The sequence below is a fragment of the Macaca nemestrina genome, chromosome 9, assembly GCF_043159975.1.
Source record: "Macaca nemestrina isolate mMacNem1 chromosome 9, mMacNem.hap1, whole genome shotgun sequence".
In the NCBI taxonomy this organism is placed as follows: domain Eukaryota; kingdom Metazoa; phylum Chordata; class Mammalia; order Primates; family Cercopithecidae; genus Macaca; species Macaca nemestrina.
In genome coordinates, this window is record NC_092133.1 from 37,686,720 (window position 1) to 37,712,751 (window position 26,032).

At 37.7% G+C, this 26,032-nt stretch overlaps 1 long non-coding RNA gene across 1 annotated transcript; it reads right to left on the bottom strand.

The window, feature by feature from the left end:
- Positions 1-1,468: 1,468 nt before the first annotated feature.
- On the bottom strand, positions 1,469-25,967 carry LOC105478472 (uncharacterized). The gene is made up of 3 exons (XR_985330.3): positions 25,398-25,967; positions 24,140-24,333; positions 1,469-1,992 (listed from the first exon to the last, which is right to left on the bottom strand). It is a non-coding gene; the product is annotated as an uncharacterized lncRNA (long non-coding RNA).
- Between the last annotated feature and the right edge of the window lie 65 nt (positions 25,968-26,032).

The following is a 26,032-nucleotide window of genomic DNA, read 5'->3' on the forward strand; positions in this document are numbered from 1 at the left end:
ATTTTTTCTTGAATTTTACTTTATCTGAGAGTGATATATATCTATACCAGGTCTCTTTAAGTTGGTGTTTACATGACATGACCTTTTATCTTTAAGCTTTTCTTTCATTACAGTTTGTCTCTTATAAACAGCAGATCATAGTTTCTCTTACTAAGAAAACGGTTTGCTCCTAGCTGGACAATACAGTCATTTATCCTTAATATAATTAGATAGGAATGTATGTGAACTTAAATCTACTATCTTTTTTTGGTTTGTTTTTTTCTACCTCTTTCACTATCATTTTTCTCCTTTTCTTTCTTCTTTTGGATTGATTGGTGGTTTTATTATTCCTTTTATCAGTTTTGTAGTAATCTATTCTTTACTTGTCTTTAAGTGCTTTATTATAGTTTATATAATTTACCCATGGCTTATTAATGTCTAATGTATATCAGTACTTTTTCCTTTTTCTTGTCAATTAAGAGAACATTTTAACTCAGTTTAATCCCATCTTTCTTAGTTTATGTGCTATTGTTTATAAATTTTAATTTTCTATCATAAGCCCCAATAGACATTGTTATCACTGCTTTACATAGACATAATTGCATAATTGATTCAGATTTACTTTTACATGCTTTCATAATATCTTGCAACTCCAAACTTCTGTCTGGGATCCTTTCTCTTCTGCTTGCAGGGGTGATGGGGGAAACACTTGATCTTTTAGTGTGGGTTTGCTGGTGATAAAGCTTTTTGTTTTTGTTCTCTTGAAAATGTACTTATTTCACCTTCATTACTGAAAGACGGTGTCGTTTGTTATGGAATTCTAGGTTGGCAGTTGTTTTCTTGTACCACATTGACGATAACTGTATGGTGCCTCTGACTTTCATTGTTTCTGTTGAGGAGTCACAGTTATCTATTCAATTTTTATTCTATTGAAGATAATATGTGTTTTTTATCTTTCTATGAACAGAATTTTGCTTTTAAAAATTTCCCTGTCTTTGATTTTAGCAGTTTGGTTCTTATGTCATTTCATATATTTATCCTTCGTGTTTTTCTTTGGGGAAAAACCCCCTCAGTTTTGGAAAAAATTATGTTATTAGCTATCTATGGCTGCATTTAAAAATTACCTTCAAATCTTAGCAGGTAAAACCAATAAACATTTATTATCAAGCTGGGCACTGTGATGTATGCCTGTAGTCCCAGCTGCTCAGGAGGCTGAGGCAGCAAGATCACTGAGCCCAGGAGTTCAAGGCCTGCCTGGGCAACATATACTCCATCTCTTAACAAAACAAAAATACATTTATTATCTCATAGTGTTTATGTTGGAGGGATCTAGAAGCAGCTTAACTAGGTGTTTCTGACACAGGGTCTCACATGAGATAGCAGTCAAGATGCTTGCTAAGACTACACTCATTTAAAGGCTTGACTAAGGTTGAAGATCCACTGCCAGGGTGTCTGATTACATGCATGGCAAATCAGTGCTGACTATTAGCAGGTGGTCTCAATGCAGTGTCACATGGACTTCTCCATCGGGCTGGTTGAGTATACTAGCATGGCAGTTGATTTCTACCAAAGCAAGTGATCTAAAAGAACACAAGATAGAAGCCACATTGTCTTTTATTATATTGTCTCAGAAGTATCAGTTACAGAGGCCAACTGTATTCAGAATGAGAGGGGACTACCCAAGAGTTTAATACCAAGAAACAAAAATCACTGGAGGTCATCTTGCGGGGTAACTACCATATTCCACCTTCTGTAACCCAATTATTCATGTCCCTCTCATATGAAAAAAAAGTCACCCTCAAAAGTTTTAATCCATTACAGCATGAGCTCAAAGTACAAAACTTTATATCAGGTCCAGATATAGGTAAGTCTTCTTGGGTGTAGTTCTTTCATAAAAGCTCAAGTATTGTTCCTTTCAATCTGAAGGCATGTGAACTAAAGTGACAAGTTGTTAGTGTCTCCCATGTCAAACAGTATGGTGGCACAGGCAAAGGATAACTGCTATAGATGCTCCTGTTTAAAAGAATGGGGGAATGAATACAACACACAGTCCACAGCAATTCTGAACTTCACCTGGACAAATTTTCAAAGTCCTTGATCGGAATTCATTGCTAATCCTGCAGAGGAACAATGCTCCATATCTCTTGGCTCTACCATCTGGGCTTTTGATTCTTTTCTTTGACTTATTCTTCCTTTTTCATAAAACACTATCATTGGTTTTGGTTGCATGATTTTCTTGACCTAGTTCATGCCTATAAATGTTTCCAAATCCAAGAACTTATTTTCCTTTTTGCTATTTCTGACCCATTAAGTCCAAGCTAGTGGTGTTTCCACCAATAAAAGTATCTTTAAAACTGTGGATATTCTGTGAAAGTTCTTGGATTTACTCTATTAAGCAAAAGCCACACCCACAAATCTCATTGAAGTGATCCCTTTTTTTTTTTTTTTTTTTTCTTTTTTTTGAGACGGAGTCTCACGCTGTTGCCCAGGCTGGAGTGCAGTGGCGCGATCTCGGCTCACTGCAAGCTCCGCCTCCTGGGTTCACGCCATTCTCCTGCCTCAGCCTCCTGAGTAGCTGGGACTACAGGCGCCCGCCACCGCGCCCGGCTAATTTTTTGTATTTTTAGTAGAGACGGGGTTTCACTGTGGTCTCGATCTCCTGACCTTGTGATCCGCCCACCTCGGCCTCCCAAAGTGCTGGGATTACAGGCTTGAGCCACTGCGCCCGGCCGAAGTGATCCCTTTTCTACACTGGACTTCCACTGATGCGCTGGGGACAGCACACCTAAGAGTCACATAACCTTTATTCTCTGATTAAAAGTATCTAAAGCATCACCTTGGATCCTTCTGAGCTCTTTAAAAGTATTTTATAGGCACACCCTCAGCTTCATCTTTAGACCAAGTTTTTCTTAAAGTGCCTTAAATTTGACCTTTGTCTGGAAGCCATTTGTTAATTTCAGCATTCTGTGTCATTTGGAGAGGCTAAGAATGTTCAAATCTAATGATTTCTGGCTTCCCTTACTCAACTTTTTAAAAGCAGTTCTATTTTTTGCCTCTCCTAGCCTTTCACATTTTACTATAAGCAAAATGAAGAATCAAGGAGGCACGCAATACTTTGCCTGAAAATTGTTTTCAGCTAGATCACATAGCTCATCAAATATGTTTGCTACTTTCCATGTTACTGCAGGTACTAGTTTTGCTAAACTTTGTTTTTACATAAGGAAGATTTCCTTTCCTCCAATATTCAGTAAAATTTACCTCCCTTTCACTTTAAGTCCTCACCTGCAGTCTCCTAAAATGCCATCAGGTTTCTACTAACAAACACCTAAAGGCTCTTCAAGGTTTTCACCATTCTGTGTTTTGTATACTGCCTAGTTCCAAAGCCATTACATTTTAGGTTTTGGTTACAGCAGCACTCCAACTCCAGGCCTCAAAAATCTGTATTTGTTATTTGTTACTGCATGCAAATTAGCCCAGATTTAGTGGCATAAGACAATAAACAGTTACTATCTCCTACAGTTTATTTAGGGTGAAAAACCTGGGAGCGGCTTAACGATTATGGCTGTGACTCAGGGTCTCTCTTAAGGTTAACAGAAGACAGCTAAGAATGCAGTTATCTGAAAGTTTGACTGGGCCTCGAAGATCTGCTTCCAACATAGCTTACTCAATTGGCTGCCAAGTTAGTACTGTTTTTTGACAATAGGCCTCAATTCCTGCCACATGGATCTCTCCATTGGGCTACCTAAATGTCTTCATGGCATGGCAGTTAGCTTCTCTCAGAAAGTGATCTGAGAGAGCAAGATGGAAGGTGAAATGTCCTTTATGCCTGGCCTTGGAAAGCACACTCCATCCTTTCTGCACTCTTTTATTGGTTATACAGATTAGCCCTCTGCAATGTGGGAGAAAACAATATAGGAGCGGAGAATACCAGGAGGCAAAAATCACTGGAAATCTCTAAGCCTGGAGATCACTTTTCAGTTTTGGGAAAATCTCAGCTATTATGTCTTCAAACATTATTTCTGTACCATTCTCTTTCTCCTCCTTTTCTGGGACTCCAATACAAACATGTTATACAATATGCAATGCCTTATCATTTTATTCCCTAGTGTCTTAAACTTTTCTAAATATTTTCTTTTTTCTCTTGGTATCTTATTCTGATGTTTTTCTCTGACATATCTTAAAGTTTACCAGTTAATTTACTAATTATTTTCTTCTTTTGGATGACTCAAGTATTTTTATTTTATTTTCCCCTTATTAGTTTATTATACAGTCCTTAATCAATAATTTAGCATTTACATTATATATTCTTGACTTGTTAGAGTCCCTATGAAATTAGTAATTTTATCTCTTCACAAACAATGAAAGAGCTTTACAAATTTTAAATCCATTTACCTGCCCCCCAATTTATCCTATTGTTGTCATAGATTTCATTTTATAAATATTTTAAGCCCAAGGCATTATTTTTGTCATTTGATAAAATCAATATTCACTCTAATATACCCACATATTTACTTTTCCCAGCACTCTTTATTTCTTTTTGTATTCTATACTTCCACCTGGGACCATTTCTTTTCTCTCTGAACAACTCCCTTTAATATTTCCCTTAGTGAAAATCTGCTGGCAAAACATTCTTTCAACGTTTTTGCCTGAAAATATGGTTATTTGCTTTTCAATTTTTTTAATTGTGAAGAATTTTTTTGCCAGTTGTAGAATTATAGCTTTATGGATAGTTTGTTTCAACAACTTAAATATATTGCTCTATTGTTTTCTGACTTTCATTGATCCTATTGAAAAGTCATTTATCTGGCTTTCCTCACTCAACTGCCCATTTGAAAGAAACATCTCATTTTTCTCAGGTTGCTTTTATAATTTGCTTGTCTTTGACTATGCTGATCCCAAGTATGATAATCTGTATTTATCTTACCTATGGTTCTTAGAGAGCTTTTCAAATCTGTGGTTTGATATCTTTCACCACTAGAAAAATATTCTCAGCCAACATATTCTGAAATACTGCCACTGTTCTATTCTCTCTCCTCCTATTTTGAGATTTATACACAAGTCAGAAGATGTCACCATGTTCTATATATTCTTATCTTTGTTATGTATTTTCCATCCTTTTTTCTCTGTGCTTTAATCTTGATAATTTCTACTCATATGTCTTCCAGTTAAAATATCCTGTTTCAATGTGTCAGATCTATTAAACACATCAACTTACTTCTTAATTTTAGTTACAGATTATTTTCAATTCTAAAATTTCCATTTGACCTTTTAAATAGATTCCTAGCATCAGCTGAAATTCTGTCTTTCCCTTTGTTCTATTGGCTATCTTAATCATTGTTTTTAGAAACAATTTTTTCTTTTTTCTTTTTGGTCAGCAATTAAACATGGATCATCATTATTTTAAAGTCTCTGTCTGCTAACTTCAATATCTGAATCACTGTGAGGCTATTTCTCCATCTGTTTTAAATTTGTTTTTTCGTTATGTGGTTCTTCTTATAGCATGCCTCATAATTTTTACTGAATACCAGACTTTGTGTATTAAAACTGTAAAAGGTTTAACTAATGTTTTCTCCTTCCTAAGTCAGTTTTCTTCTGACAGATGGGACAGATTATCTTAATTCTATATAGGCCTGGTTTTAGGCCTTATAAAAGATGATTCAGTTTTTTGTTTTGTTTTGTTTTTTGCTCTTACTCCTAGGATATGGCTTTCTGTGGTATCTTCTAAAAGTCTGTGGTATTTATATAGTTTTTCCACCTTTGCCGATCTTTTTAACTTGAACCTCTGTGTCCCTACCACCCCAAAGCTGCTGAAATCCCTGTTCAGCTCTTTAGCCTCAAAGATGCTTCTTTATCCTAGATTTCTTGAACTTTCATCTTGTGCATGTAAAGCTTAGCAACTGGCAAATGTCTTGAGGGAAGATGACATGCAAGTTTTGGATTTACTTCCCTTGATTTTCTCTGCTCTGATATCTTGTCTCTCAATTTCTATTTGTTTGTCTCCTCAGCCCAGTGGCACTAGTGCTTTCTGTTTGAATCTATCTTATTTAATAATCTATGTTAAAAATTGCAAATTTCCCTCAGGTAAAAATCCAAGAGTCTATCAAAACTGGCCAGAGAAGTTAACAAAGTACCAGGTAGAATTTCCAAAAAGCAAAAACATAGTAATTGAAAATTAAAACTCTGGAACTGGATTAAACTAAATATTAAAAACACATGAAAAAGTAAGTGAAAGACAGATCTGGAAACATTTCCTGAGTGCAGCATTGAAAGTCGAAGGGATGAGAATAATGAAAAGGATGTAAAATACACAGAAGAAAGACTGGGAATTTCAACACCTGTCTAATCAGAGTTCTAGTAGGAAAAAAAAATGCTGAAGAGGCAGTATTTGAAGAAATAATCAATAAAAATCTCTATAATTGATGAAAAGACACCATGACCAAGTGGGATTTATACAAACTATGTGAGGCTGATTCAGTATTTGAAAATCAATTAATGTTATATCCATCAAATCAATAGGTTAAAAAAGAAAAATTACATAATCATATCAATAGATGCAGAAAAAGCATCTGACAAAATCCAATACCTATTCATCATAAAAACTCTCAGCAAACTAGGATAGAGGGGAACTTCTCAACTTGATAAAGAATATCTACAAATGCCATAGCTGACATCATACTTAATAATGGTAAAGTAGATGCTTTTCACTAAAATTAGGAATGAAGCAAAATTGCTTCCTCTCTCCACTTCTGTTCAATATTATATTGAAAATCCTAGGTAATTCAGTAGGACAAAGAAAGAAAAGAAAAAATATACAGATTGACAAGGAAGTAATAAAGTTTTCTTTGCTTACAGATAACATATTTATCTATGTATAAAATCTCAAATAATTGACCAAAAAATGCTAGAACTAATAAGTGATTACAGCAAGGTTACAGGATACAATGTTAATTTACAAAAGTCAATTGCTTTCCTATATACCAGCAGTGAACAACTGAAATGTGAAATTAATAACACAATACTAACTTATATCAACCGCACTCTTGGACCACAGCACAATAAAAATAGAAATCAACACTGAAAAAAAATCACTCAAAACCACACAGTTACATAGAAATTAAACAACCTTAAGACTGTTCTAAGAAATTTCCAAAAACATGTAGCACTTAAGGAATGGCCATTTTCTCTGAAAGAAACTGCTTTGATAGCCATGATCTTATTGCTAGATGTTTTTACCAAAAGTCTTTTGTTGAAACTACCACCTACACTCTTTAAACAAGTAAAAACTGAAATCTCTTGCAAAAAAAAAAAAACGAAAGAAAGAAAAAGAGGAGAAAGTAAACTATCTGCTCCTGAATGACTTTGGGGCAAATAATGAAGTTAAAGCAGAAATAAAGAAATTCTTCAAAACTAATGAGAACAAAGATACAACATACACAAATCTCTGAGACACAGCTGAGGCAGTGTTAAGAGGGAATTTTATAGCAAGCACTAAACACCCACATCAGATTTCAAATTAACTACCTGACATCAAAATTAGAAGAACTAGAGAAAAAAGAGCAAACAAACCCCAAAGCTAGCAGAAGATGAGAAACAACCAAAATCAGAACTGAACTGAAGGAAACTGAAATGCGAAAAACCATACAAAAGATCAACAAATTCAGGAGTTGGCTTTTTGGAAAAAAAATGATGAGATAGATAGACTGCTATCTAGACTAATAAAGAAAAAAGAGAGAAGATCCAAATAAACACAATTGGAAATGATGAAGGGGATGTTACCACTGACCCCACAGAAATACAAAAACCTTCAGAGACAACTATGAACAACTCTATGAACACAAACTAGAAAACCTAGAAGAAACTGATAAATTCCTGGATGCATACAACCTCTCAAGACTGAACCAGGAAGAAACTGAATCCCTGAACAGACCAATAATGAGTTCCAAAATTGAATCAGTACTGAAAAACCTGCCAACCAAAGAAAATATCTAGGACCAGGTGGATTCATAGCCGGATTCTGTCAGATGTATAAAGAAGAATTGGTACCACTCCTACTGAAACTATTCCCAAAAATTGAAGAGGAGGAACTCCTCGCTAACTCATTCTATGATGCCACCATCATCCTGATACTAAAACCTAGCAGAGATACAACAAAAAAAGAAAACTTCAGGACAATATCCTTGATGAACATAGACACAAAAATCCTCAACAAAATACTAGCAAACCAAAACCAGCAGTACATCAAAACCAGCTTTATTACTGTGATCCAAGGTTAGTACAATACATGCAAATCAATAAATGTGATTCATCAAATAAATAGAACTAAAAACAAAATCCACATGATTATCTCAATAGATGCAGAATAGGCTTTTGATAAAATTCAACATCCCTTTGTCAGAGGCATTCAAACCAGAGTGACTCCATCTTGAATAGGGGCTGGGTAAAATAAGGCTGAAACCTACTGGGCTGCATTCCCAGGAGGTTAGGCATTTTAAGTCACAGGATGAGATAGGAGGTCCACACAACATACAGGTCATTAAGTCCTTGCTGATAAAACAGGTTGCAGTAAAGAAGCTAGCTAAAACCCACCAAAACAAAGATAGTGACTAGAGTGACCTCTGGTTGTCCTCACTGCTCATTATATGCTAATTATAATGCATTAGCATGCTAAATGACACTCCCAGTAGTGCAATGACAGTTTACAAATGCAATGGCAACATCAGGAAGTTACTCTAGATTGTCTAAAAAGGAAAGGAATCCTCAGTTCCCAGAATTGCCCACCCCATTCCCAGAAAACTCATAAATAATACACCCCTTGTTTAGCATATAATCAAGAAGTAACAATAAGTATCCTTAGTTGAGCAGCTCAAGCACTGCTCTGCCTGTGGAGTAGCCATTCTTTATTTCTTTACTTTCTTAACAAACTTGCTTTCACTTTACTCTATGGACTTGCCCCGAATTCTTTCTTGCGTAAAATCCAAGATCCCTCTCTTGGAGTCTGGATCAGGACCCTTTCTGCTAACATTTTCGTGTTAAAAAAACCCTCAACAAACTAGGCATTGAAGGAACATACTTCAAAAGAATAAGAGCCATCTATTACAAATCCACAGCCAACATCACACTGAATGGGCAAAAGCTGGAAGCATTCCCCTTGCAAACCAGAACAAGACAAGGATGCCCTCTCTCACCACTCCTATTCAACATAGTACTGGAAGTCCTGGCCAGAGTAATCAGGCAAGATAAAGAAATAAAAGGCATCCAAATAGGAAAAGAGGAAACCAAACTATTCCTGTTTGCAGACAACATGATTCTATACCTAAAAATTCACATAGTCTCTGCCCAAAAGCTCCATAAGCTAATAAACAACTTCAAAGTTTCAGGATACAAAATCAATGCACAATAATCAATAGCATTCTTATACACCAAAAATATTCAAGCTAAGAACCAAATCAGTAATGCAATCCCATTCACAATAGCAACAAAATAGAATAAAATACCTAGGAATACAGCTAACTGAGAGGTGAAAGATCTCTACAAGGAGAATTTCAAAATGTTGCTCAAATAAATCAGAAATGACACAAACAAATGGAAAAACATTCCATGCTCATGGATAAGAAGAATCAATATATTGTTAAAATGGCCATATGGCCCAAAGCAATTTACAGATTCAATGCTATCCTTGTCAAACATTCTTCACAGAATTAGCACAAACTATTTTAAAATCCATATGGAACCAAAAAGGAGCCCAAATAGCCAAAGCAATCCTAGGCAAAAAAAACCCCAGAAAACCAAAAAACAAAGCTGGAGGCATCATGCTACCCAACTTCAAAACAATCCTACAAGGCTACAGTAACCAAAACAGCAAGGTACTGGTACAAAAACAGACACATAAGCCAATGGAACAGAATAAAGAACCAGAAATAATGCTACACACCCACAACTATCTGATCTTTGACAAAGCTGACAAAAACAGGCAATGGGGAAAGGACTCTCTATTCAATAAATGGTGCTGGGATAACTGGCTAGCTATTTACAGAAGATTGAAACTGGACCTCTTCCTTACACCATACACAAAAATCAACTCAAGACGGATTAAAGACTAAATGCAAAACCTAAAATTACAAAAACCTCAGAAGATAACCTAGGAAATACTATTCTGGAGGTAGGCCTTGGCAAAGATTTCATGACGAAGATGCCAAAAGCAATGACAACAAAAACACAAATTAATAAATGGGACCTAATTAAACTAAAGAGCTTCTTCACAGCCAAAGAAACTATCAACAGAGTAAACAGACAACTTACAGAATGAGAGAAAATATTTGCACACTATGCATCTGACAAAGGTCTAATATCCAGAATCTATAAGGAACTTAAACGTAAAAGAAAAATCAACTCCATTAAAAAGTGGACAAAGGATGGCCGGGTGTGGTGGCTCACGCCTGTAATCCCAGCACTTTGGGAGGCCGAGACAGGTGGATCACGAGGTCAGGAGATCGAGACCATCCTGGCGAACACGGTGAAACCCCGTCTCTACTAAAAAATACAAAAAACTAGCCGGGCGAGGTGGCTGGCGCCTGTAGTCCCAGCTACTTGGGAGGCTGAGGCAGGAGAATGGCGTAAACCCGGGAGGCGGAGCTTGCAGTGAGCTGAGATCTGGCCACTGCACTCCAGCCCGGGGACAGAACGAGACTCCGTCTCAAAAAAAAAAAAAAAAAAAAAAAAGGTGGACAAAGGACATGAACAGACACTTTTCAATAGCAGACATACACATGGCTAACAAGCATATGAAAAAATACTCAACATCACTAATCATTAGAGAAATGCAAATCAAAACTACAATGAGATACCATCTCACACCAGTCAGAATTGCCATTATTAAAAAGTCAAAAAATAACAGATGCTGGTGAGATTGTGGTAAAAAGGGAACACTTATACACTGCTGGTGGGAATGTAAAATAGTTCAGCCCTTGTGGAAAGCAGTGTGGTGATTCCTCAAAAAACCTAATTACCATTTGACTCATAGATCCCATTATTAGGTATTGCCCAAAGGCATATAAATCATTATGTTATAAAGACATATTCATGTCTATGTTTGATGCAGCACTATTCACAATAGTAAATACATGGAATCAGCCTAAATGCCCATCAACAGTAGTTTGGATAAAGAAAATGTGGTACGTATAACCATGGAATACTATGCAGTCATTAAAAAGAACAACCTCATGCCTTTTTCAGCAAGATGAATGGAGCTGGAGGCCATTATCTCAAGCAAACTAATCCAGGAACAGAAAACCAAATACTGCGTGCTCACATTTATGGACACAGAGAGGGGAAAAACAGACACTGGGGCCTACTTGAGCATGGAGGGTAGGAAGAGGGAAAGAATAAAAAACTACCTATTGGGGACTATGCTTATTACCTGGATGACGAAATAATATGTACACCAAATCCCGTGACACACAGTTTACCTATATAACAAACCCACACATGTACCCCGAACCTAAAACAGGAATAAAAGAAAAAATAATACAATACTATTAGCATGAAGAAATGAAGTACTTCGGAATAAATCTAACAAAATATGTACAAAATCTATATGAGGAAAACTGCAAACTCCAATGAAAGAAACCAAAGAATATTTAAAAGAATGTAGAGACTATGTTCATGGATAAAAATACTCAATATTGTTAAGATGTTTGGTTTTCCCAACTTTATAGATTCAATGTAATTTAAATAAAAAACCCAGCAAGCTATTTTGTGGATATCAACAAATTCAAATTTATATGGACAGTCAAGAGACCCAAAGTAGCCAATACAATACCGAGGAGGCAGAATAAACTGGGAGAATTAATATTACCTGACTTCAAGGCTTAGCATAAATGTATAGTAATCAAGACAGTGTAGTATTGGTAAATGAACAGACAAACTGATCAATGGAATAGAATAGGGAGCCCAGAAACAGATCCACACAAATATTCTCACCTGCCCTTTGACAAAGGAGCAAAGGAGATTCAATGGAGAAAGGCTAGTCTTCTCAACAATTGTTCCTGGAACAACTGGCCATCCACATGTTAAAACAATATGTATACTGACTTCACACATTTCACAACTCATAATTCAAAACAGATCTTATACCTAAATGTAAAATGCAAAACTAAAACTTTTAGAAGATAACACAAGAGAAAATCTAGGTGACCTTGTGTTTGGTGATAACTTTTTAGATACTACACCAAAAGCACAATTCATGAAAGAAAAAATTGATAATCTGGACTTCACTTAAAGTTAAAACTTTTGCTCTGTGAAATACACTGTTAAGAACATTAAAAGACAAGCCACAGACTGGGAGAAAATATTTGCAGAATACATATCTGACAAAGAACTTGTATTCAAATATATAAAGAAGTCTTAACACTCAACAATAAGAAAACTAAGAACTCAATTTAAAAAATAAGCTAAAGATCTGAAAAACACCTCACCAGAGGAAATACACAGATGGCAAATAAACGTATGAGACAACATATACCATACACCATATGCCTAATGACATAATAACGCCTTATGTCATTAGGGAAATGAAAATTAAAACAACAAGATACCACCTCACGCCTATTAGAATGCCTCAAATCCAAAAACTGACAGTACCAAATACTGGGGAGAATGTGGAGCAATGCAAACTCTCATTTATCACTGGTGGAAATGCACAGTGGTATAGCCACTTTAAAATACTGTTTGGCAGTTTCTTACAAAGTTAAATATAGTCTTACCATAGAGCTCAGGAATTGCACTTGTAGGTATTTGCCCCAATGAGTTGAAAATTTACTTCCACACAAAATCTGCTAGGAATGTTTATTACAGCTTTGTTCATAATTGCCAAAAACTGAAAGCAACCAAGATGTCCTTCCAAAAGGTGAATGGATAAACAAATTGTAGTATATCTATCCATGCAGTGAAATATTATTTAGTATTTAGCCATTAAAGGAAATGAACTATCAAGCCGCAAGACCTGGAACAAACTTAAGTACGTATTGCTTGATTAAAAAAAGCCAATCTGGGCTGGGTGAGGTGGCTCACGCCTGTAATCCTAGCACTTTGAGAGGCTGAGGTGGGTGGATTGCCTGAGTTCAGGAGTTTGGGACCACCCCAGGGAACAGGGTGAAACCCCATCTCTACTAAAACACAAAAACTCGGCCGCGCATGGAGGCTGAGGCAGGAAAATTGCTTTAACTCAGGAGGCGGAGGTTGCAGTGAGCCGAGATCACGCCACTGCACTCCAGCCAAAAAATAAAACAAAATAAGAAGCCAATCTGAGCATGTCTAAGGTCTCCAATGTAATCTTGAGTAGTAACGGTAACAGAAAATATCTATGCATCTATATAACGTCCTAACTTTTATAAAAATGCTTCTAAATGTAACCATTAAGTGGTAATGGTGTTAAGTGAAAGTGTTTACGGGTTTTGCACTGATGTCAATCATGACATTAAGAGGTGTCTTTCTTTTCCTCTTTTGCTAAGAAGTTTTTGTTTGTTGTTGTTGTTTTTTAAGAATCTTGAATTGATTTTAAATATCATCAAACAGATTTTCCTCATCCACTGACCATTAAAATGGCCACATTTTAAAATTTGATTCCTTAATATTGTGAGTTACAATGATATAATTTTAGTTGTTGAACCACTGTTATATTTCTGATGTAAAGTTGTCACGGTCTATTTTTTAATACGTTTGATTCAACGTGTTGATATATTTAATGTGTTTACATCCATGTGCATAAGAGAAATGTGGCTATAATTTTCTTTCCTTGCTCTTGTATGGTCTCAAAAAAATTAATAGGTCATGCTTCCTCTTTTTTTTTTTCTTTTTTTTGAGACAGAGTCTCGCTCTGTCGCCCAGGTTGGAGTAGGAGCGCAGTGGCACGATCTTGGTTCCCTGGAACCTCCACCTCCCAGGTTCAAGTGATTCTTTTGCCTCAGCCTCCTGAGTAGCTGGGATTACAGGCACCCACCACCATGCCCGGCTAATTTTTGTATTTTTAGTAGAGATGGGGTTTCACCATGTTGGCCAGGCTGGTCTCAAACTCCTGGTCTCAAGTGATCCACCCACCTTGGCCTACCAAAGTGCTGGGATTACAAGTGTGAGCCACCATGCCTGGCCATGTTTCTTTTTAAAATAATCTTGTAGCAGTTTGTGTAAGATAGGGTTTAGTTGTTTCTTGAACATTTGTTAAGATTGCCTATAAATCTATATACAGATAACATCTTTATTGTAGAAGGTAGACATTTTAATATTATTTTGAATGATTGTTTATTTGCTCAGATTTTCTAAGCTTTATTGGTGACTTATATTTTCATAGAAAATAATCTATTTCATCTAGGTTTTACAAATTTATTGAATATGGCTATTCAAATTATCCTTCTAAGGCTTTTTAAGTCTCTACAATAGCTGTTTTTCTTGTTTTGATTCTTTATGTTTTCCTTCTTTTTGTCTCTATCTTTATATTGGTCTGTTTATTATTCTTTCAAAATAAAAAAAATCTTTTGGAGGTATTATCTCTTTTTCTGTTATTTTGTTTTCTAAATAATTAAATTCTCCTCTGTTTATTTTCTTCTATATTATCTGAGTTCATTCTATCTTATTTTTAACTTCATGAATTAAGTACTTGGTTTATTTATGGTTTTTTCATTTATTGTATTCTAAAATGTAAAGCCTATCAAGTTCCCTCTAAGTTCCATTTTAGCTGCACTGCACCAGTTGTTTATCTGGAGTGATTTCACTATCTTCTGATTTCTTAGTTGGACCTTGAGTTGTTTGGAAGTAAGGTTTTGTTTTCACAACTAATTTTTAACTGTTTGTATTGATTTTTAATTTTATTTCATGTTTTTCAGAGAACATTGTTCCTATATAATATCAGCTTTAAAAAATAAAAATAAAGACAGATTCTCACTCTGTCACCCAGGCTGAAGTACAGCGGCGCAATCACAGCTCGCTGCAGCCTTGAACTCCTAGGATCAAGCCATCCTCTGCCTTAACCTCCTGGTAGCTGGGACAACAGTCACGTGTTACCATGCCCTGCCAATTTCTTACTTTTTTTTTTTTTTTAAGAGATGGGGGTCTCTCTATGTTGCCCAGGCTGGCCTTGAACTCCTGGCCTCAAGTGACCCTCCTGGAGGTTTGTTTCATGGTTGTATTGTGTGATGCTGAGGTCTGGGGTATGATTGAAGCCGTCACTCAGATAGTGAGCATAGTAACCAATAGGTAGCTTTTCAACCTTCTCTGTCTCCTTCCCTTCCCACTTCTGTAGTTCCCAGTGTCAATTGTTCCCATCTTTATGTCTAATCTTTTTTTTTTTTAAATAAGCATCCTTTTATTTGCTGACGCCATTACAAAAACCGACTACATTAGCAACAAAAAAAGTGTTTTCTTGAGTTGAAGTCAGAGGCAGTTACTTCCCAAAATGTTGAGTAAAACAGTGTAGGTACCCATTGTTTAGCTTCCATGTATAAGTGAAAACATGGTACTTGGTTTTCTGTTTCTACATAAATTTGCTTAGGATAATGGTCTCCAACTGTATCCATGTTACTGCAAAGAACATAATTTCATTCTTTCTTAAGGCTGTATAGTATTCTACAGTGTATGTGCACCACATTTTCCATTTTAAATTGAATCTAAAAAATTTTTTAAATGCTTTCAATTAAATTGTGAGATGCTTTCTTATCAGGATGTTTATTGTGTGCTTATTGAAATATACCTTTTTGATTTAGACATGTACTCAACTATATATAATTTTTGTATATATAAAAAGAAATATGTAAGCAAAACAAATCATTTAAGGTATTTCTAAAATTCCTTCACATTTACATTTGTGTTCAATCACTTTAACTCAGTGGCACAAGTATCTGTTTTTCTATCCAGTATCATCCCATGTACCATAAAGAAACTTTGTGATGCAGCATTTTTTTAAAAGTGCTCTGGGCTTTTCTTACAAATTGCTGACACTGGCTCAACAGGCTTTAGTGATGGCTATGACTAAGGGAAAAGAGTAAATTAGTACTGATTCTGCATAGGTATGGATCTAGATAAAATTTGGGGCTCTGTGTGCATCGAAGGGGAAAGAGGATACTGGGGGACAAGTGGCAGTCTCAGAAACATGGTAGTCATTTTCATATTATATACACAAGGTAAATGAAGCACAGAGAAGTAGACTAATTTGCCCAATGATGCACAATTACTGCCATGGAGCCAAGATGAAATCCAAATATATGCAGCTCTGCAATCCTACCCTAAAACATAAATCTAGAGTTAATAAGTAATACCAAGTGTTGGGTAACCCCAACACTTTTGCAGACTAAGGAGGATTGCTTGAACTCAGGAGTTCAAGACTAGCCTGGGCAACACAGGGAGACGCCGCCTTAACAAAAAATTAAAAATTATTTGGGCATGGTGGTGCATGCCTGCAGTTCCAACTACTTGGGAGCCTGAGGTGGGAGGATCACTTGAGCCTGGGAGGTAGAAGTTATAGTGAGCCATGATTGCACCACTGCACTCTAGCCTGGGCAACAGAGTGAGACCCTGTCTGGAAAAAAATGTAAATGTGCTTCTCCTTAAACTCAACAGTTCCTTTAGGAATTTAGTCTAAAAATACCAGTACAAATGTGCAAACACATATAGGATCTACATGAGTGAGTCACTTCTCCAGACTTTAAATTGGAAACTAGTGTTGTAAATAAGGGTAGAGGGTAAGGTGGCAGACACACTGAAATTTAAGAGTCAGAAGTAGCAGTATCATTATTGGTGCAAGCAATAGCATCCATAACCAGCAAGCACAGTAGTGATGTTCCCACTAGACCAGTTCCGCAGTGTGATTCTGGGAATTTGTCTTGGCAGGCCAGTCTCCAAGATGGTTCTTTGGCATCCCAGAGATTCTGTGAGCTGCTAAGTATCTTTCAATAAATTCTCTTCCTGCTTAAACTGTTATATTGGTTTCCACTGATTGCAAGGAGAAGTCTAACTGATACACTGGCCACCTCTCTTATCCTCCAAACTGCCAAGTTGTTACCGCCTTAGGATCTTTGCTTTCCATGTTCGTCTGCCTTGATCACACAGGGCCCATTCCTTTGTATCATTCAGGATATAGGCCAAATATCACCCACCTTGCAGCAGAAATGACCCAGATCCTCCTCCTTTTTTTTTTTTTTTTTTTTTAAGTGACAGGGTTTCCTTCTGTAGCTCAGGCTGAGGTGGCACGATCACGGTTCACTATAGTCTCCATCTCCTGGGCCGGGCCTCAAACAATTCTCCCACCTCAGCCTCCTGAACTCCTGTATATCTGGGACTAGAGGAGCATGCCACCATGCCCAGCTAACTTTTTTATTTTTAACTTTTTGTAGAGACAGAGTCTTGCTATGTTGTCCAGGTTGTTCTCAAACTCCTGTACTCAAGTGATCCTCTCACCTTGGCTCTTCAAGCACTGGGACTCCATTGGTATGAGCCACTGCGTACCTCCCCAGATCCCCCAGTTCTACACCCACATCTTTCCCTTTGTATGAAATCTCCCTGTTTTATTTGTCTTCACAGAACTTATCACTAGATGCAATTATTTAGTTCACACATATTTGTTTTCTTGTTTATTTCTTCCCCCCTCTACCAGTAGAAGCTTGAAAAATTACTTGCCAAGAAAATTGTCTGGCATGTAATATGGGCAATATATTTCTGTTGAATTAACAAATGAAGCAAATAATTATATATCTTTGTTTTGTAACACCAATTAAATTGGGAACATCTTTTGAATATCTATCAATAGGAAATTAGACATATAGGGGCATAACCATACAACACGTCTACTAAAAAGACAAAAGTGTATTTTCTGTATCCTGACACAGAATTCTGCAATATAACACTGAGTGAAATAGTGATGAAAGTAGTTTATAAAGATATAATTTCACATGTGTAATAGGCATAGAATGAACATGGAAAGATATTAAGAAAACTGTTGTGAGTAGTTCATACCATAATGAGAACAGTAAGGTAGAAGGAGAGGAGAAAATCCTTGCTTTTTGCTTGATAATTTTTTGTACATTTTTGCAACAATCATGTATGCAATGAGACTTCCTTATGGTTGCAAACAAACTAGGCTGAAAATACAAATTTATTGAAAAAATATCAAGGTATGATATTCTTCATAATGAAATGAAGGGTTGAATACACAACTACTGAAAGGGTACACCATAATACTGGGTCTCAGGAGATCCCAGAAACAGTGATATAAAAATTTTCAGATCTCTTCCCATCAATCTCCTATCTCAGCTTCTCTTTACATATCAGCTTTATCTCACTGCAAAAAAAAATGTTGTCCTGGTAGCAAAGAATGTTATTGTTTCTAAGTCTTTCATGGCATCTCATCTACCCTCATATCTCTATCAGTTGAGAAAGACTAATCTGTCTTTTCCAGGCCCAGATTGAAAAATTCCAAACTTTTGTCTGGGTGCGATGGCTCAAGCCTGTAACCTCAGCACTTTGGGAAGCTGAGGTGGGCAGATTTCTTGAGCCTAGAAGTTTGAGGCCAGCCTGGGCAACATGGCAAAACCCCATCTCTACAAAAAATAAAAAAAAAATGAGCTGGATGTCTAGTTACTCAGGAAGCTGAGATGGGAGAATCATCTGAGTTTGAGAGTTTGAGGCTGCAGCAATTGCACCATTGCACTCCAGCCTGGGTGACAAAGTAAGACCCTATCTGGAAAAAGAAAGAAAAGAAAGAAAAAGAAAAGAGAAGGGTTCAAGAGATTCTCCTGCCTCAGGCTTCCGAGTAGCTGGGACTACAGGCACGTGCCACCACACCCCGCTAAATTTTTTTTTTGTATTTTTATAGTGACTGGGTTTCACTATATTGGCCAGGCTGGTCTCGAACTCCTGACCTCGGGATCTGCCCGCCTTGGCCTCCCAAAGTGCTGGGATTATAGGCATGAGCCACTATGCCCGGCAGACATTAACACCATTTCTTTTCAACATTATATTTTGTGTCTTCACTGGTACATAAAACAAGAAAAATATATGAAACCATAAAGATTAGAAAAGAAGAATTCACATATGATACAATTTGGGATATAGAAAATTAAACAGAACCTACATATAGATGATTAAAATTAACATGAAAGTTTAGCAAAGTTGCTGGATATACAAAATCAACATATACACATTTGTTGCATTCCAAGCAGTCAAAAATTAAAAACTTAAAGATGATGCCATTTATTATAGCATTAAAATGTGAAATACTAGGAATAGATGTTTAAACAATAAGTAAAATATTTGTAGAGAAAACTATAATACTTCAGTAAAAGACACCAAAGAACAATGAAATAAATGGAGAAATATACAATGTTCATGAATTGGAAGATGCAAAGTTGCAAAGATGTATTTATGCCTAGTTGTTGGGTAAGCCAGAGGGTACAGGCAAGCTCAAACTGGTAGGTGGGTGTTAGGCAGGAAGTCAAGTGCACAGAACAAGACAGAGCACCACTGTGGATGCTGCTGGAACTGGGAGCTACAGGAAACTAGTGCTTCTGTGTGTGGCTTGGACAAGGGCAGCTCTGAGCAGCTGCATAGGCAAAGCTTGGGTGGCTGGCTCACTAGAGCCAGGGTTAGGGTTGCTTGCAGGGCTCCTCACAGCCAGCTTACAGGGCTCCGGGCATGTACACATTGTGGGTCTGAGGAGTGGGCAAAGAGGGCAGTGACCTGGGAAGGCACAAATTCATGCCATTCTCCTGGCTATGCCTCTGTCACCCAAGTCTAGAAATTGACACAGTAGCCACTAGAGAAATCTGCCTCCTTTAGGTACCTCATACCGGAGAAAACTACCCAGGCCAAGCTATAGAAAATAAAAGCAATAGAGAATAGAGGTCAAGTAATAGAGAATAAAAGCCACTAGGACCAGGAAGGAAAAATTCCTCCTCCTACAATGTCTCTCCAGCTCCCAGTTCTTAAGAAGATTAACATCATGCCCACTGGCTAAGGAGAAATATTTCAAGAACCCAGGTCCATTTTTACTGATGAGGCAAAAGGCAAATTTGGGGCTGAGAGGCAATCAGTTGATAACTGGCATAGCTGCTTGATAAATAATGCCTAACAATGAGTCATCTTATAGTAGAAGGTATATCTCAATAAAACATTTAGAAAAGCAATGAGAAGTAGAACATCTGGATGCCTAATGCTTTTACAGTATGTCACTCACGGTAGGAGAAAAAAAAGACTAATACTCAGGGGGCCTTCTTCAGGACAGGTAGCATTTAATCTACCAGAGGGGAGCCAAATACGCTCTTAGGGTCATCACTGAAGACTTCTTAGAACCATTTACAGAGCCTGTGCAGTTATCTGTGATTTGTCCTAGGTGAAGGAAGAAGTGATTTCTAAAGGAGGAGGGAAATGATTTCTAAAGAACCAGTATGTGGCATTTAAATTAATACCATGAGTTCTTTTGCATCAATGGACAGACATTTGAGACTCTGTCTCAAAAAAAAAAAAAAAAAAAAAAAAAAAAGAGGTTAAACGTACATTTACCATAAGACCCATTAATTTTACTCCTCGGAATATACCCAAGAGAAATGAAAACATAGGTCCACAAAAAAATGTGTACATGAATGTTTATAGAAGCATTATTCACAATAGCTAAAAGAAAGAGACAACCCAAATGCCCATCAACTGATGAATGAATAAATACCCTGTGGTATATCCATATAATGGAATATTTGGCCACAGAAAGAAATGGAGTACTGATACATGCTACAATATGGATGAATCTTGAGAACATTATGCTAAGTGAAAGAAGCCAGTCACGAAAGACCCATATTATTGTATGATTCCACTTACATGAAAAGTCCAAAGTAGACAAATCTATAGAGACAGAAAGATTGCGGTGGTGGATATGGGGGACTGGAGAGATACCTAAAGGTTGTGGCATTTCTCAGGACAATGGAAATGTTTTAGAATTGATTGTGGTGATAGATGCATAATTCTGTGAACGCTAATAGCCACTGAATTTTACACTTTAAGTGGGTGAATTGTATAATGTGAATTATGTCAATAAAATAGTTTAAAAGAACATGTAGAGATGGACGACAGGTAAAATGGGCATGACTGTGTTCCAATATTTTATTTACAAATACAGGCAACTGACCAATTGGCCATCATTTGCTGACCCTTGTTATAGAGTAATAAAAACTAATTTTTCAGCTGGGCACTGGCTTACCAGAAAATAAAATACTACCCTTTCCACATGTCTTGCAGAAGCTTGTGTGTAACATTTGGGAACCATCCTTAAATGAAACAACTGTGCTTTTCCTTGAATCCCCTAGTCTTTCCTGTTCACTGGAATGGCTACAGCTCTACCAGCCATCTTAGATCATGAAATGACCTTGGAAAATGGACACCACAGATAGTGGAGCAACAAGATAGGAGCCTGGAATCCTCACACCATGAATAACTGTACTAACTCTAAATTGATTTCATCTAGACTTCTTAAAAGAAAAAAATTAGTTTATGTCATGTTTAAATAAATTTATTTTGGAAATTTATATTACTTCATCATAGCTGAACATACTTCCAACTATTATACCCCTTAAGGAATTAAAAAAACAGCTATGCCTTCTGGAAGGATCAAGTGGATGCTAAAGGAGGCTCAAATCTATATCTGTCTTTTGTTTTGTTTTGTTTAACAGCAATTCATTCTTAACATACTGGCCTTTTAAGCTGGAGTCCTACAACTACTTGAGTTCATATTTGTAAGAAAGATGTAAGAGGATATACTCCCTGATTAACCAATCCTGTGTTAACTTTAAAAAAAATCAAATTTCATAAATAGAAGCAGAACCATATCTCTTATCAGAACAGTTCCACTGTTTACTAAGTCCCTGTAGCTAAATACAAGCCCCAGGGCTTAGACCAAGTCCTGATCACTATGTACACAGAGTCCGTTGTGGGTTTCCTCACGAGTTCAGTAGTGTGAATATTAGTGTGTGATATCTTCTGCTTTGCAGAATGCAAAAATAACAGGGTCCTCTGGGTATCCAACTTTCCTTGACAAGATTAATGTCTAAAAAGCTCTAAAAGTGTCACAAATGATCTCTAGAGATCATATTTACATTTGTTCATAAAGATACAGGGCTGCAAAGTCACCATAGCACAACTCCTCCTTAAGAGTGTGAGACATAAACACAGACCTAATGTTCTCACGACCCCCCTTCCCCCAAAAAGGTATCTCTGTGTTGCAGAGTCACACTCTGTGATGGATTGCATGTTTGTGTGCCCTTCAAATTCATATGTTAAGGCCCTAACCCCCACTGTGGCTATATTTGGAGATGGGGCCTCTAAGGAAGTAATTAAGATGAAATGAGGTCATAAGGGTGGATCCCTGATCTGACAGAATTAGTGTCTTATAAGAAGATACACCAGAAAGTTCTCTCTGTTTCTCTCCCATGCCTCCTTATCTTGAGTATGTACTGGGGAAAGGCCATATGAGGATATTGTGAGAAGGCAGCCAGCTGCAACCCAGGAAGAATGCCCCTCACCAGAAAGCAAATTGGTCAAAACCTTGATTTTGGACTTTGAACTTCCAGAACGATGAGAAAATAAATCTCTGCGTGTAAGCCATTCAGTCTATGGTATTTTGGCTGTGTCAAAAGACTGATCCAAAAAAACAGTGTGAAGAAGTTTTTCCTTTAGCATCATTTTCCAATTATCCTCTGATAAAATCTACTTTAACACTGGCATGGTCATAAACTGGGTTTACACTCTAGACCTGCTTGAAACTTAAACTTGACCCACTCTCACAGATGATTTTTAGGTTTGTTGGATGCCACAACTCCTATGACATGTAGCATGATCAAACATGGATTCCTGAGACTTGGGACTTTTGGTACTAAAGCAGGGAAAGTCCAAGGCACACTGGACAAGGTGGTCACTCTAGATAGGTAATGCATTCTATTCCTCCAGCTATTGCTCCATCTGCAGCTATGGTTTCTCTAATAATCCATACCATACAGATTCTCTCCATACACAAGAGTCAAAAAAGTCTCAGGCAAACTTCCTCTTTTTTTCATGTGGCCCACATCTGCTGCACAAGAAACACTCAGGCATCATTTGCCTTGACAAACTATGGCAGTGACTATCGATCCCAACATAGCAACTCTCCTTCACTCCTATGCCAAAATTCTCACTGGCCCATCTCTCCTGCCCCTGGGGTTTCCCAGATGTGACTCACAATACTACTGTAACTCTCAAAACGCAGGGAATGCATATCAAGTTCTCTGAGTATTGCTATTGAAGCTCCCTTCACTAGACTTGAAGGTGAGTGGGGAAGCATAACAATGGCTCTCCCCAAAACTTCACCTCATAAACTCATCTCTTTCAACATCTTTTAACCCATGAAACTGGTGAAAGGTCCAGGAGTGGCAAAATCAGTTCTTGGACAGTGGCTGCCAATACAGGTAGCAAAACCGATCAAGGGCCCCAGATGCTTGCTGCACTCTGAATTCCCTGGCCACATTTTCACCCATGGGTTGCTCCAGCCGGTGACTGAGAGCAGCACAGATAATAATGCAGGCTGGTTCCCGAAAGAAGGACTCCTCTGGCAGGTGATTTTGGCTTGAGAATTTCCAATAGCCTTTCTAAATCTTGCTTAGACTATTTGGCAGTCTAGGAAACTTCCACCACCCTTCTCTCCCTTTCTCCTTCACTTAGTTTCAGACTTGCATCCTCTCCCAGCCTTGCTTGGCTCCCTCCCCTTCTCTCTCACAGGCGTTTCCTCTAATAAAATTGTTGCACATTTAATTCCATCACAACAACTTCTCATCAAAGTCAGACTAACGTAAAGACATTTCTTTGGAAAATATGCATCTTGTCAGCACCTCACTTTGGTGTTTCGTAGTTGTTGCTTTATAATAATGCAGGCAAAACTTCCAGTTTATAGTTATGCTACTAACCACAGGATGAATGAATGACATGGTAAGAGAAAAAAACAGGAAAAGTGATGAGATTTTACTTTACATTTCTTTTTGTTCAACCACTCCATTTTTGTTAAAATATATGTCTAATTTGAATGAGCATCAAGATGAATTTTTAGTAAGAGTTATCACTGTGGGTGCTGAGTATGTGAGCGGGAACATCATAGATGCTAACTTACCTTTTAGTAGGTAACCAGGCCTGTGCCAGGACTTGGATAAGAAGGCTGTTACATGCCACCCTGGAGTTCCAAAGTAACTCCAACCCCAATATCACCATGTGTCTTTGTTCCTCCACATTTTCTTCTTCCCGTGATCACTTCTCATTTTTCCCTTCTATCTTCTTTTTCTTGTTTTGTCACTGCTTTAGAAGTCACTAATAATCAATAGTGGGAAACAGAGTATGTGCATAAAGAATGAAGCTTTCTTTGGCAGTCTGAAATAAATTGCTTAAAACTGTACCCCAAAGCAGCCAGAATAAAAATAGCTTTTTATACTTGTTCTCCAGCATTTTAAGTACCCAAAGGCCCCACATTCCATGCCCTCTGAAACTTTGTTTTAGATATGACTTTTGGTTGTGGCATATTCTCATACGAAAGTGTGTGAAAAACATCAATTTGCTTTTTTACTTTTCCTGTGAGGATTATAGAACCAAAACAAAACATTAAAAATTTTGAGAATACACCGACTCACAAAAATCCAATGCTTTTCTAGTCAAACAGGATTTCCCTATGTGATTTGTATCAAGGACAGTCATTTGTCAAAATATGACAACATGCCTTTGCCTTCATTACAACGGCAGGCAATTAAAAATGTTTTTACCATAGCCAGTTTGCTTATTTTTCTATTTTAAAAAGGTATTATAGCAGATATGCAACCGAGAAAGCAGAGAGAAAAAAATCACCCACTATTCAAACACTATCACTGTTAATTTTGATGTATTTCCTGTGTTTTTTCTATGCATAATTTGTTTTTACAAAAACATAGCCTTAGTGGCTATTCACACTTTGAGTACTGGTTAACGCAGAAAGAAGATTAAACAATAGATTGGTTTTCAGTCATATTCTAAAGAAACAGAAGCCAAACAAACACTTTATCTGGTGGAAAGTCCAAGATTATGATCCTTGGCCCCCTGTTAAGGCCAGCAAGAGTATCTGATGATAGAGGCCTCCAACTGTCTTAGTCCTGGATTTAAAAGGGCCTAATCAGAGTTAAAATGCTCCCCAGAGCCTAGCAATCATTGACAGTTTCCTCAGGTAACCAGCGCTGCAAACACAGGGAGAGTGCTGCAAAGGTGAGGTGTCAGAGACCAAGTGAAATCTGAGGTTCAGCCAAGGGGACCCAGGCACACCGTTCGGCCTTGTGTTCACCATAAAGAGCACACTGGCTACAGGTTGGCCCCTCTCTGGGCCACAGAGTGCCTAACTTAAAGGAGCTTACCAGGATGCCAAGGGCCAGCAGCTCTGGTTTTACAAAAGGGAGTCACCACAGAGAATGTGGTGTCTGAGTTACACCACGTCCACCAAGTACCAGCTATACGATCTCGGACAAATTTACTCGCCCTCTCTTAGCCTTAGTTTCCCCATATGTAAAATGGAAGTAATAAATTCCTGACTGCTGGGATTGTAGTAAGGCAGGGATTAAATGGCTTGCCAATCAGGTGTTCAGCACAATGCCCGCCTGACACGTAAAACGCGTTGGGGTTGGTTGTAAGACCCACAACCTCTCTCCCCAACCTTCCTCCGCCTCGCCACCAGCTGCCCAGCTGCAGCCGCTTCCGGGAACCAGTTCACTTCGGTCTCCCTCGGCCGAACGCGGATCCCTCCGCGTTGCGTCACTTCCGGGAGACTCTGGCCGCTGCTATTCGATATTTCCGATGCAACTGTCATGGCTGCCATCAGTGAGGGCCCGAAATGGAGATCGGGTTAAAGGTTGCCCAGGGGCACTTAGAGCCTTCGGCTTCAAGGAGGCCTCTCAAAGGACAAAGGATGAGATTTTCTGGCGGCAGGGTGCCCCCCACAATCCTAAGAACTCTGTTATCGCGCTTCCCGTTAACTTGCCGCTAAGTTTTTCTA